Here is a 12,477-nt window from a genome sequence, read left to right as displayed (position 1 = left end):
ATCTCATAACAAATAACAATTTAGTACAACAAGTGTGAAAAGGGCTCCCTAGGAGTACCTAGGACGTAGTGGGTGCCTAACACCTTCCCATTGCGTAATTTACCCCTTACCCAGACTCTCTGATCTTTTCATGAGTTTTCTATGTGTAAAACTTCTTAGGCTTTTGTTCGCTTTTTAGCCAGTCCTTTGGATAAATAAAAGTGCGGTGGCGACTCGATTCATTGTATGCTTTGCTTTTGATTTAATCAATAAATCATATAGCGACGAATACACAGCTACAGAAAAGTGGCGACTCTGCTGGGGATTGAGAATCCTTGGTGGTATTTCCTACTTTTCACCCTTGTTGTGTGATATATATTGTTATTTGACATATTTTTGTACCATTTGGGATAACTGTATTGATTGTAATGTTTGAATTGCTTGATATACAATTGCTGTTTGCTTTGGTGATCTGTGAGATGAGTTCTATACCCGAACTCGAGTGCACTCTAGGATAGGAGAATGGAATAGTCTTGTTGACTGGTGTGGAGTATTCCTTAGCCAGTTGACTTGCGAGTCCATTCACTTGGTGGAGGTCATGTTGGATTAATAATGTCACACAAGTTATTTGTGGTTAGGCATTATTCTTTCAATCATGTGCCGCAGAAGCCAAGGACCGTAGTTTACCAAGCCCATCTTGTCCTATTTTTTAGGACGTAGTGCGGAGGTCGTTCAGATGTAAGTTCTGATGCGATTGTTACGCGATACTACACTCATAAGAGTTTCTCTTGAGAATATTTTTGGAATACGAGTATTCGTTCCTCCGATAATATTCGAAAGATGGAACGATGATTATGGGAACCTCTGGTAGAACATGTCTGGCAGGTTTAAACCCTAGTACACTCCCTTTGGGGGGTTCTTAACCGAGACTCCATGCTCGTGACTCTCAGCAAACCCGTGATTCGTGGTTGAGTCGTTCAGACAACCTTAATATCAATGGAACCTGGGCGTTGATCGGGTATAAAACCTAAATCCCCCAAAACGGATGGTTGATATTAAGGATGTTCGAGCCGGTTCATGTACCGTTAATATCAATGGAACTTGGGTGTCGATAAGGTGAAAACCTAAATCCACCAAAATGGATGATTGATATTAGGGATACAATGAGCTTTCCCGTGACCTATGTTTGGTGTGACTTGTTTGATCCTTGAGTGTGATTGTTGCATTCATGCATTCATGCATTCATCTGCACTTCATGTCATCAAAAAAAAAAAAGAAGAAAATTTTCAAGGAATTTAAAAGGGTTTATTTGCAAAATTTTCAGACATGGAAAGACTTCAAAGGCATACAAATAAGTACAGCTTTAGACAACCCGATGTAAAAGAGTTAAGGAATCTGACATCTTATGTATTAGATCCCTTGGGTTTCAAAGCTCGCTATGGGAAGCTTCTACCTCTGCTGACTACTCAGGTTGACGAAGGGCTGATGAGTACTCTGGCTCAGTTTTATGATCCGCTGTATCACTGCTTCTCTTTCCCGGATTTCCAGTTCCTGCCAACCTTGGAGGAGTATTCTCACCTTATTGGGATCCCGATTCTGGATCAAGTGCCGTTTAGTGGCCTAGAGAGTATTCCGACTGCTCGAGAGATTGCCAACTTGTTGCACATAGATGAAGATTTGATTAAGGCTAATCTGACTACCAAAGGCAGAATTCAGGGTTTTCCTTCCGAGTTCCTCGTTGCTCAAGCTACCTTTTACGGGAAGGCCATGAGTGAAGATGCCTTTGAGGCTTTGTTTGTGCTGCTCATCTATGGATTAGTGTTATTTCCCAACTTCGACAAGTTCGTGGACATGAACGCCATTAGGATCTTCTCAGTTCTTAATCCCGTTCCGACTTTGTTGGGAGATGCCTATGTCTCTTTGCATCTGAGGAATGCAAAGGGTGGAGGAGTTATTGTCTGCTGTCTACCCCTGCTGTACAAGTGGTTTATTTCGCACTTGCCGTAGACAGTTGCTTTCAAGGAGAACAAGGGATGTCTACGGTGGTCTCAGAGACTTATGTCTCTCACTAATGATGATATCACTTGGTATGATCGCGTGTATGATACCGTCCAGATCATTGACTATTGTGGTGAATTCCCTAATGTTCCTCTTCTTGGCATATGTGGTGGGATCAGCTACAATCCCATTCTCGCACGACGTCAGCTTGGGTTCCCCCTAAAGGATAAACCTCATAACATTCTGTTAGAAGGTGTGTTCTTCCAGGAGGGTAAAGATCCCCAAGGCCTGAAAGCCAGATTTGTCCGTGCTTGGCGCAGTATTCACAAGAAGAGTAGGAACGAGTTGGGTCCAAAGAACTGCATTGCTTTGGAGCCATACACCTCTTGGGTCAGACAGAGAGCTGCCGTGTACTTGATGCCATATGATCATCTGAGACCTACACCGTTGGATGTGGCTGGGCCTTCAACCCTCCCTACCCAACGTGTAGAGGAGTTGAGAGAAGAAAACCTTTCACGTGCTTGGATCCGTGAAAGAGAAGAATTGCTTCAGCAGCTTAAGGAGAAGGACGCTATGATTGAGTTCCTCGAGCATCAAGTGATCGACGATCCGAATGACACTTGGACCTCTCTGCTTCCTCAGTCTTCCAAATTCTGGAAGAGGAGGTATGATCGACTTGCAAAAGAGAAAGCAGACATGGAAGCGGCCTATGAGAGAGAGATCAAGAAGCTGTGTACTTCTCGTCTTCCAGCATCCCGAGCTTCTAGGGATCCATAGGATGTTTATTTCCCTTTTCTCTTTATAATGACCAAAAATGCTGTACTTCTTTGTCTTGATATATTGAATGAAATATTTTCCGTGAGAAATTAAAATGCTTTAACTATTCAAAATATTGCAAATAATACCCCAAGGGTTCCTTGAAAATAAACAAAGCATCTGCACAAGCATTTCATGCATCATTTTTGCATAAGCAGGTACCCTTTGTTTCTGGTCTTCTTGTCCTAACTCTGTGTTCTTCATTTATTTTAAAGACAAGCTGACTCACCGGTATTATACTCGAGTCAATTCTGCAAGAGTTATGGAGCAACTAGAACAAGAGAACAGAGAACTGAAAGAAGAGGTCGCCAGACTTGGCGCTTTGATGGAGCAACTCCTCGCTGCTCAAAATCAACCTGCTCAACCGCCTGCAACTCCTACCCAGAGGACGGTCATCTCAGAGGTCGTCGCTTCGACTGTGCCAGTCAGTGCTCATCAGGTGCCCAACGATATGCCAGCCGGGTTCCCTTGGGGGATGCCTCCAGGTTTTATGCCTGATCGGCCCGCTCCAACTTTTGCTCATATGCCGGCATCTAGCCCGGTCCCTGTTGTCGCTCCTCCTGTCGTGCATACCATGCCAAGGGTAGACGACACCATCTATCACTCCGAGCCGTCTGAGGGCCCGAATTTTTATGAAAAGATGGACGCCATGAACGACCAATTCCTTGAGCTGAGAAAGGAATTGAAGACTTTTCGAGGTAAAGATTTGTTCGGCAAGTCTGCTGCCGAGTTGTGCCTTGTTCCCGGTGTGAAGATACCGATTAAATTCAAAGTACCCGACTTTGAAAAGTATAAAGGGAACACCTGTCCACTCGCTCACCTGGTCATGTACGCCAGGAAGATGTCTACCCAGACTGATAATGATCAGTTGTTGATTCATTACTTCCAAGACAGTCTGTCCGGTGCCGCTCTCAGATGGTACATGAGCTTAGACAGTGCCAATATCAGATCCTTCAACGACCTTGGCGAAGCCTTCGTCAAGCAGTATAAGTATAACGTCGATATGGCGCCTGACCGAGATCAACTCAGGTCCATGTCGCAGAAGGACAAAGAAACTTTCAAGGAGTACGCCCAGAGGTGGCGAGAGCTGGCAGCTCAGATTACTCCACCGCTGGAGGAGAAAGAAATGACCAAGATCTTTTTGAAGACTCTTGGCTCATTCTATTATGAGTGGATGGTAGCAAGCGCTCCCTCTGATTTCACCGAGATGGTGAACATGGGGATGCGTCTTCAGGAAGGTGTCCGTGAAGGACGATTGGCGAAAGATGAGAGCTCTTCTTCTAAACGATATGGGGCGTTTAAGAGGAAGGATGGGGAAGCACATGCTGTGCAATCCCATCCCAAGCACAGAAGACCCTCTGCTCAGAGGAAGCCCGCACGTCGTGCCGGTCATCAGCACCAGGTGGCTCATATAGCACCTGTCTTTAAAGACAATGCTCAGCAACATCAGCAATATCAGCATCAGCAACAATATCAACAGCCTCAGTATCAGCAACAACATCGTCCACAGCAACAGGCTTACCAGCCTCGTGGCAGTACAACCAATCAAGCTAACTTGAGTTATGATAGGAAGAAGATCAGCTTCGATCCAATTCCTATGACATATGCAGAGCTTTATCCTTCCTTGTTGGAAAGGAAATTGGTTTCTCCCAGGGATCCTCCTGCCATTCCTGCAAATCCACAATGGTGGTATAAACCAGATCAGCATTGTGTTTACCATTCCGGTGCTCCGGGTCATAACATTGAGAATTGCTACCCACTCAAGACTAAGGTCAAGACCTTATGAGATGTGGAATCTTGAGTTTTGAAGATTCAGGCCCGAATGTCACCAAGAACCCATTGCCTGCGCATGGGAAATCTGTTAATATGGTTCAGGAATGCCTTGGGAAGTACAAGGTCAGATATGTAAGCCACATTAGGCAGTCGTTGGTTGAATTACATCGTTTGCTGTGTCAGTACAGCTACTTAGAGCATAACCACGACAAGTGCCGCGTCTGCTCGGTTAACCGCTTGGGTTGCAACCAGGTACGCCGAGAACTCCAAGAGCTGTTGGATGAGGGTACCATTGAGATTTTGCAGAATTGCAATGTTGATAAAGACGAGCCTGAAGTGAATGTGATTTCACCAGTATTCAAGCTGCCCGAGCCTGTTGTTATCCGCTACGATAGCCGCAAGCCGAAGGCTTCCCCTTCTTTGGTCATTAAACCTGCAGGCCCTGTGCCTTACTCTTCAAACAGAGCCGTACCGTTCAGATACAATCCTGTCGCTGTGCAAGATGGGGTAGAAGTGCCTTTGCCTTCAACTTCTGTGACCAACATCGCTGATGTAAGTGGGTTGACCCAAAGTGGTCGTGTGTTTTCTGCGCCTCCTAAGGCTGTTGCCTCTGATACTGTTGAGCGTCCGGTTGGGACAGCTGTAGATATTCAGAATCAGGCACGTGATGTTGCCAAACCATCCTCCTCTGTACAAAAAACTCCCGTTTCTTCAGTTGGCCCGAGTGGCATTGTAGATGAAGAATCTGATGAGATGCTGAGGCTCATCAGAAAGAGTGAGTACAATGTTGTAGACCAGCTTCTACAAACGCCATCCAAGATTTCCATTCTTTCTCTGCTGCTGAATTCAGAACCCCATAGGGAGGCTCTGCAGAAAGTCTTGGATCTGGCGTATGTTGATCATGACGTCACCATTGAGCAATTTGATAGTATTGTTGCAAACATCACCGCTTGCAACACTTTGAGCTTTTGTGACGCTGATCTCCCCGAGGAGGGAAGAGACCACAACATGGCTTTGCATATCTCCATGAATTGCAAATCCGATGCAATGTCCAATGTGCTGGTGGACACTGGATCTTCTTTAAATGTATTGCCAAAAACCACACTCTCCAGATTGTCATATCAAGGTCCTCCTATGAGGCAGAGTGGGGTTGTTGTGAAGGCATTTGATGGGTCGCGTAAGACAGTGATTGGGGAAGTTGATCTCCCAATCAAAATCGGACCAAGTGATTTCCAAGTTACCTTCCAGGTAATGGATATCCACCAATCTTATAGCTGTCTCTTAGGCAGACCATGGATTCACGAGGCTGGCGCCGTGACATCCACCCTACACCAGAAGCTGAAATTTGTCAAAAATAAGAAACTGGTTGTGGTAGGGGGAGAAAAGGCTCTTCTGGTTAGCCATCTGTCTTCTTTCTCGTACATTGACGCTGAAGATGAAGTTGGAACGCCATTCCAAGCTTTATCTATTGATGAACCAATCGAGAAGAAGTCTCCTTCATTTTCTTCCTACAAAGATGCGAAGTTGGCCATTGAATGTGGTGCAGTCGCTGGTTTAGGGAAGGTGATTGAACTTGAAGACAATCGATCCCGGACTGGCATTGGCTACTGTTCTGGGGCATATAATGAGCAAGGTTTGTTCACAAGTGGAGGATTCATCCATGATGATCAACCTGAGGAGGAAGTTGCTGCAATCTTAGAAGAGGATGCAGAGGACGTGAACAACTTCGTTATTCCTGGTGGTGTCTGCCACAATTGGGTCGCTGTAGATGTTCCTACGGTCATCCATAGATCAGAGTAATTGTTCACTTTGTTTAAAACCCTTCTCCCATGCCAAAAGGAGAAGTGATGACATTGTTGGCAAAGCATATATACAATGATGTTTTCATTCAATTAATGCATTGTTAAACATTTGTTTTTCCTTTGTTTTCACTTTTTGCTTTTGCACGAAATCAGTGATCACAAAAAACCCATAAAAACAAGAATAAAAGCAATCTTTTTCATCTGCATAATGGTTTGCTTGTTTAAATTCTAAAGTTTTTCATTAACCAAAATCATTATGCAGGTTGATCTTAAAACCCATTGAACATAATGATCCAACGCCATCTCCCAATTTTGAATTCCCTGTATTTGAGGCAGAGGAAGATGACGTTGAGGGGATTCCTGATGAGATTACCCGTCTACTTGAGCACGAAGAGAAGATCATTCAGCCGCATCTCGAAGACTTGGAAACAGTCAACTTGGGGTCTGAGGATTGTGTTCGTCTGGTGAAGATTGGGGCACTTCTTGAAGGGTCTGTCAAGGAAGATTTGATCAGCTTGCTACGAGAATATTCAGATATCTTTGTGTGGTCCTATGAAGACATGCCGGGTTTAGATACAGATATTGTGCAACATTTCCTGCCTTTGAAGCCTGAGTGCGTGCCTGTGAAGCAGAAGCTCAGAAGAACTCATCCAGATATGGCAGTGAAGATCAAAGAGGAAGTTCAGAAGCAAATTGATGCGGGGTTTCTGGTGACTTCTACATATCCTCAATGGGTGGCCAATAATGTGCCTGTTCCTAAGAAGGACGGAAAAGTCCGTATGTGCGTTGATTATAGAGATCTGAATAAGACTAGCCCGAAAGATGATTTTCCTCTACCACACATTGACATGTTGGTAGACAATACAGCTAAATTCAAAGTTTTTTCGTTTATGGACGGATTTTCCGGATATAATCAAATCAAGATGGCACCCGAGGATATGGAGAAGACAACATTCATCACACCTTAGTGAACATTCTGTTATCGAGTGATGCCTTTCGGTTTGAAGAACGCAGGAGCCACGTATCAACGAGCTATGACTACCTTGTTTCATGACATGATGCACAAGGAGATAGAGGTCTATGTTGATGATATGATTGCTAAGTCCCGAACGGAAGTTGAACATGTTGAGCATTTGTTGAAGCTTTTTCAGCGTTTGAGGAAGTTTAAACTTCGCCTGAATCCGAACAAATGTACATTTGGAGTCCATTCCGGCAAATTGTTGGGTTTTGTGGTAAGTGAAAGAGGTATTGAGGTTGATCCTGCAAAGGTCAAAGCAATACAAGAGATGCCTGCACCCAAAACTGAGAAGCAAGTCCGAGGTTTTCTTGGCCGCTTGAATTACATTTCCAGATTTATATCCCACATGACTGCCACATGTGCGCCGATATTCAAGCTCCTCCGGAAAGGTCAGTCTCATGATTGGACCGAGGATTTCCAGAAAGCTTTCGATAGTATCAAAGAATATTTGTCTGAACCTTCGATATTGTCTCCGCCTGTGGAAGGAAGACCTCTGATCATGTATTTGACAGTTCTTGAAGACTCGATGGGTTGTGTACTTGGTCAACAAGATGAATCAGGGAAGAAGGAATTTGCTATATACTACCTCAGTAAGAAGTTTACTGATTGTGAGTCTCGGTACTCTATGCTCGAGAAGACGTGCTGTGCTTTGGCTTGGGCTGCTAAGCGTTTGCGCCAGTACATGATAAATCATACAACTTGGTTGATATCCAGAATGGATCCGATTAAGTATATCTTCGAGAAGCCTGCTTTAACCGGGAGGATTGCCCGTTGGCAGATGTTGTTGTCTGAGTATGATATTGAGTATCGAGCTCAAAAAGCTATCAAAGGTAGTATCTTGGCTGACCATTTAGCGCACCAGCCGATCGAAGATCATCAGTCTGTTCAGTATGACTTCCCTGATGAGGAAATTCTGTATTTGAAGATGAAAGATTGCGATGAGCCTACACTTGATGAAGGTCCGGAACCTGGTTCCAGATGGACGATGGTGTTTGATGGCGCTGTTAATCAATATGGAAATGGAATTGGGGCAGTGATCATTACTCCTCAAGGTTCACACATTTCGTTTACAGCAAGGCTAACTTTCAAATGCACGAATAATATGGCGGAGTATGAAGCCTGTATTATGGGACTTGAAGAATGCATTGATTTGAGAATCAAGTATCTTGATGTGTATGGTGATTCGGCCCTGGTTGTCAATCAGATCAAGGGAGAATGGGAGACGAGTCAACCTGGTCTCATTCCGTACAAAGATTACGCAAGGAGGATTTCAACATTCTTCACAGAAGTTGAATTTTATCACATTCCTCGAGAGGATAATCGGATGGCAGATGCGCTTGCTACGCTTGCTTCCATGATTGTGGTCAGACGGTGGAATGATGTCCCCAATATTACTGTGATGCGCTTGGACAGACCAGCTCACATATTTGCAATCGAAGAAGTGAAAGATGACAAGCCTTGGTATTTTGATATCAAGAATTTCCTTCAGAACCAGGTCTACCCGCCTGGGGCATCTGTGAAAGATAGGAAAACTATGAGAAGGTTGTCAGGCAGTTTCTACCTCAGTGGTGAAGTGTTGTATAAGAGAAATTTCGACATGGTTTTGCTCAGATGCGTGGATAGACACGAAGCAAACCTGTTGATGACTGAGGTCCATGAGGGTTCATTTGGTACCCATTCCAATGGACATGCCATGGCTAAGAAGATGTTGAGAGCAGGCTACTATTGGCTGACAATGGAGTCTGACTGTTGCCAGTATGTGAAGAAATGTCACAAGTGTCAAATTTATGCGGATAAGATTCATATTCCTCCGACACTTCTGAATGTGATTTCATCACCATGGCCTTTCTCTATGTGGGGAATTGACATGATCGGCATGATTGAGCCGAAAGCGTCCAACGGACACCGGTTTATTCTCGTAGCAATTGATTACTTCACCAAATGGGTTGAAGCCGCTTCGTATGCGAATGTAACCAGACAGGTGGTTGTGAAGTTTATCAAAAATCAGCTGATTTACCGTTATGGTGTGCCAGAGAGGATCATTACTGATAATGGATCTAATCTGAATAATAAGATGATGGATGAGTTGTGCGCTGAATTCAAGATTGCACACCATAATTCATCTCCTTACAGACCTAAGATGAATGGGGCTGTTGAAGCTGCTAATAAGAATATCAAAAAGATTATCCAGAAGATGACTGTCACGTACAAAGATTGGCATGAGATGCTGCCATTTGCTTTGCATGGATATCGTACGTCTGTACGCACTTCAACAGGGGCAACCCCTTTCTCTCTTGTTTACAGCATGGAAGCTGTTCTCCCAGTAGAGGTGGAGATCCCATCAATGAGAGTCTTAATGGAAGCCAAGTTGACTGATGCTGAATGGATTCAGAGTCGTTATGACCAATTGAATTTGATTGAAGAGAAGCGGTTAACTGCCATGTGTCATGGTCAGTTATATCAGCAGAGAATGAAGAAAGCATTCGATAAGAAGGTCAAACCTCGTGTGTTCCGAGAAGGTGACCTCGTGCTCAAGAAAGTCTTGTCTTTCGCGCCCGATTCCAGGGGCAAGTGGACTCCAAACTACAAGGGTCCATATGTTGTTAAGAGAGCCTTTTCAGGCGGAGCTTTGATGCTTACAACAATGGATGGGGAGGATTTCACTCGTCCTGTGAATTCAGATGCAGTCAAGAAATACTTTGCCTAGAAAAAAAATATATGCAAAAGATGAAAAACAGAATGGCTCGCTAAGTTGAAAACCCGAAAGGGCGGCTTAGGCAAAAATGAGCGTCTCGGTGGAGAACCTGCAAGGGTAATCCAGGCAAAAATTAGAGACTTGAAAAAAAGAATATTTTGCATCCTGCTAGATTGAGTACCTCACCCTGGGGCAATCTAGGCAAAAATTAGGGATTTGGCAAGTAACTGCATCCTGACAAGACTTTCTGTTTCAACAGCTGTCATCTCGTCAGAGGATTCTCGATTCGTCGTCAAACTGAAGCTTCGAATACATCGAGATTCAAATTGGTAGAGAAAGGATCATTATGTTCAATGTAGCCCTCTTCCAATATATATCACTGATTTCAAATTTGTACAGATCTATGGAGTCTTGCCATTTGCAGGCTACCATTCCATCAAATGAATTTGAGCTTTTTATCCAATTATTTGCACTCTTATTTGTTTCAATTCAACAAATGTTTTGCATGTTTTAATTGATAAAATATCATTGTTTTAAACAAATAAATTTTTCAAAAAAAAAATTGTTTTTAAACAAAGTGAACATTCACAATATTGAAAGGATACTCGAGAATATCTCAGTGCTCTCCCAAGGGTGGCATGATCTCCAACAGGTAAGACATTTGGTTCATATTCCTGGTTTGGTAGTATCTTCTTTCTTCAGATCTTGTGATGGGGTTGTTCCCCAGCATAGTTGCAAGCAGAGTGTTGTTGAAGACTCAGTTTTCTCCAGCAGCAGTTTTCCCCAGTAGAGTTGCTTATGCAGTTGGATTCTACTTGGATGATGTTATTCTCCTTCAATGGGTTGTTCCCCGGAGTTGTTTGGAGCTACAAAGCTCTTCGTTTCTCAGTTGATGATGAGATCCCCTGCGGATCTTCGAGTTTTTCTCTTGCTCCCCAACAGATTCGTCTTGGTGGCTGTTTTGCCCGTTGTGACTTTCTGTACCCTGGTTGGGTTGTTTGCTGATCCAGCACTCAGAGATTTGGTGTTTCCTGATATCTCTAAGCCTCTGCTTCCCCAGCAGTACCCGCAGATCTTTGCCTATAGCATGTAGATCTCCGCAGATTGGCTTTCCAGTTGGTTCTCCCCTGGAAGTATAGTACCGGGCGTTTGATTCCTGGACCTGTTTGTGTTAGATATGTTTGTTTTGTCAGCATTCATCAAACATAAATCACGCATATTCATGCATATTCATAAACATTCAGATATTAATGTTGCATTTCTCGCCATGTATCTTTTGTTGATTGTTCCTTGCTATGGTGGTGCAGATCCCTAATAGATCTCCCCTAGCAGATGTCGGGTGTTAAATCTCTCCATAAAGAGTCAGCCCCATAAGCAGAAAGTGTCTTTTGTCTGCCCTTCTGCAGTTCCCCACTGAGATATATCCTCGTGGATGACGGTTTCTTCCGTTTCCTCCCAACATATATATTGGGATGGATTTTCCTATTTGAGTTACATCCTCATTAGGACGTGTCTTGATTCAGTCTGTCTCTTCGGATTATACCCGAATTGGCTATTTGTCAACTGTCTTGTGCTTCCCAGTGGTTTGTTCCCCAGCGGAGTTTTTCGGGCCTCTACCCTTATACCGGTAGTTGTAAGTCCTATTTTTCTTTGCCCTTTCAGCGGAATTGGTGGTTATATACCTTTTATTCCTCGGCAAGTTTTTCGGTTTTCTACCTCGTATTCGGTAGATGTAAACCCTAATTCATAGTTATCCCCACCAGAGTATGGCTATTACCTCGTATTCGGTAATTGTAAGTCCTATCTCTTTTTCCCTAACAGGTTAACCTTTGTGGTTCGTCCTGATTATAAGCGGATTCCTGTTGTTGTGGTTTTATCCCTAACAGAGTTGGTGTCTCCCTGTGGTGATTTCTATCCCCAGTTGAGTCTGTGGTTTTCTGCCCCGTATTTGGTAGTTGTAAATCCCAGGTGTTGATGTTTCTCCCCAGCGGAGTTTGTGCCTTGTGGTACAGTTGTGGATAATTGTCGGATGCTTGCAATTTATCCCCAGCGGGTCTCCTTTCATTTACCCTTGTGTTGGTAATGTTGTTGTTCCCTTTGATTGGTTATCATTATATACCTAGTTTGGTATCCTGATGCCTTTCTTTTCGGTTGATTTATCCTTTATTAACCCAGTAACCGGTTGTGGATAATCTTCCATGCGAGTATGTTATTCACGGTCTGCTGGTAATGAATAATATATCTCATGCACTCTTCAGTCGAAGCCTTTTGTGTTTCCCTGGTCGAGTAAGATTCGTACTTCCCTTTGCGGAATCAAATATTCTCTGTTGTTGGATAATTGCCGGATGCTTGCAATTTATCCCTTTGAGTTATCTTTCGTTTACCCGGATGCTTGG

This window comes from Lathyrus oleraceus, chromosome 2 (assembly GCF_024323335.1).
Source record: "Lathyrus oleraceus cultivar Zhongwan6 chromosome 2, CAAS_Psat_ZW6_1.0, whole genome shotgun sequence".
In the NCBI taxonomy this organism is placed as follows: Eukaryota; Viridiplantae; Streptophyta; class Magnoliopsida; order Fabales; family Fabaceae; genus Lathyrus; species Lathyrus oleraceus.
Note: the sequence above shows the minus strand (reverse complement) of the source record.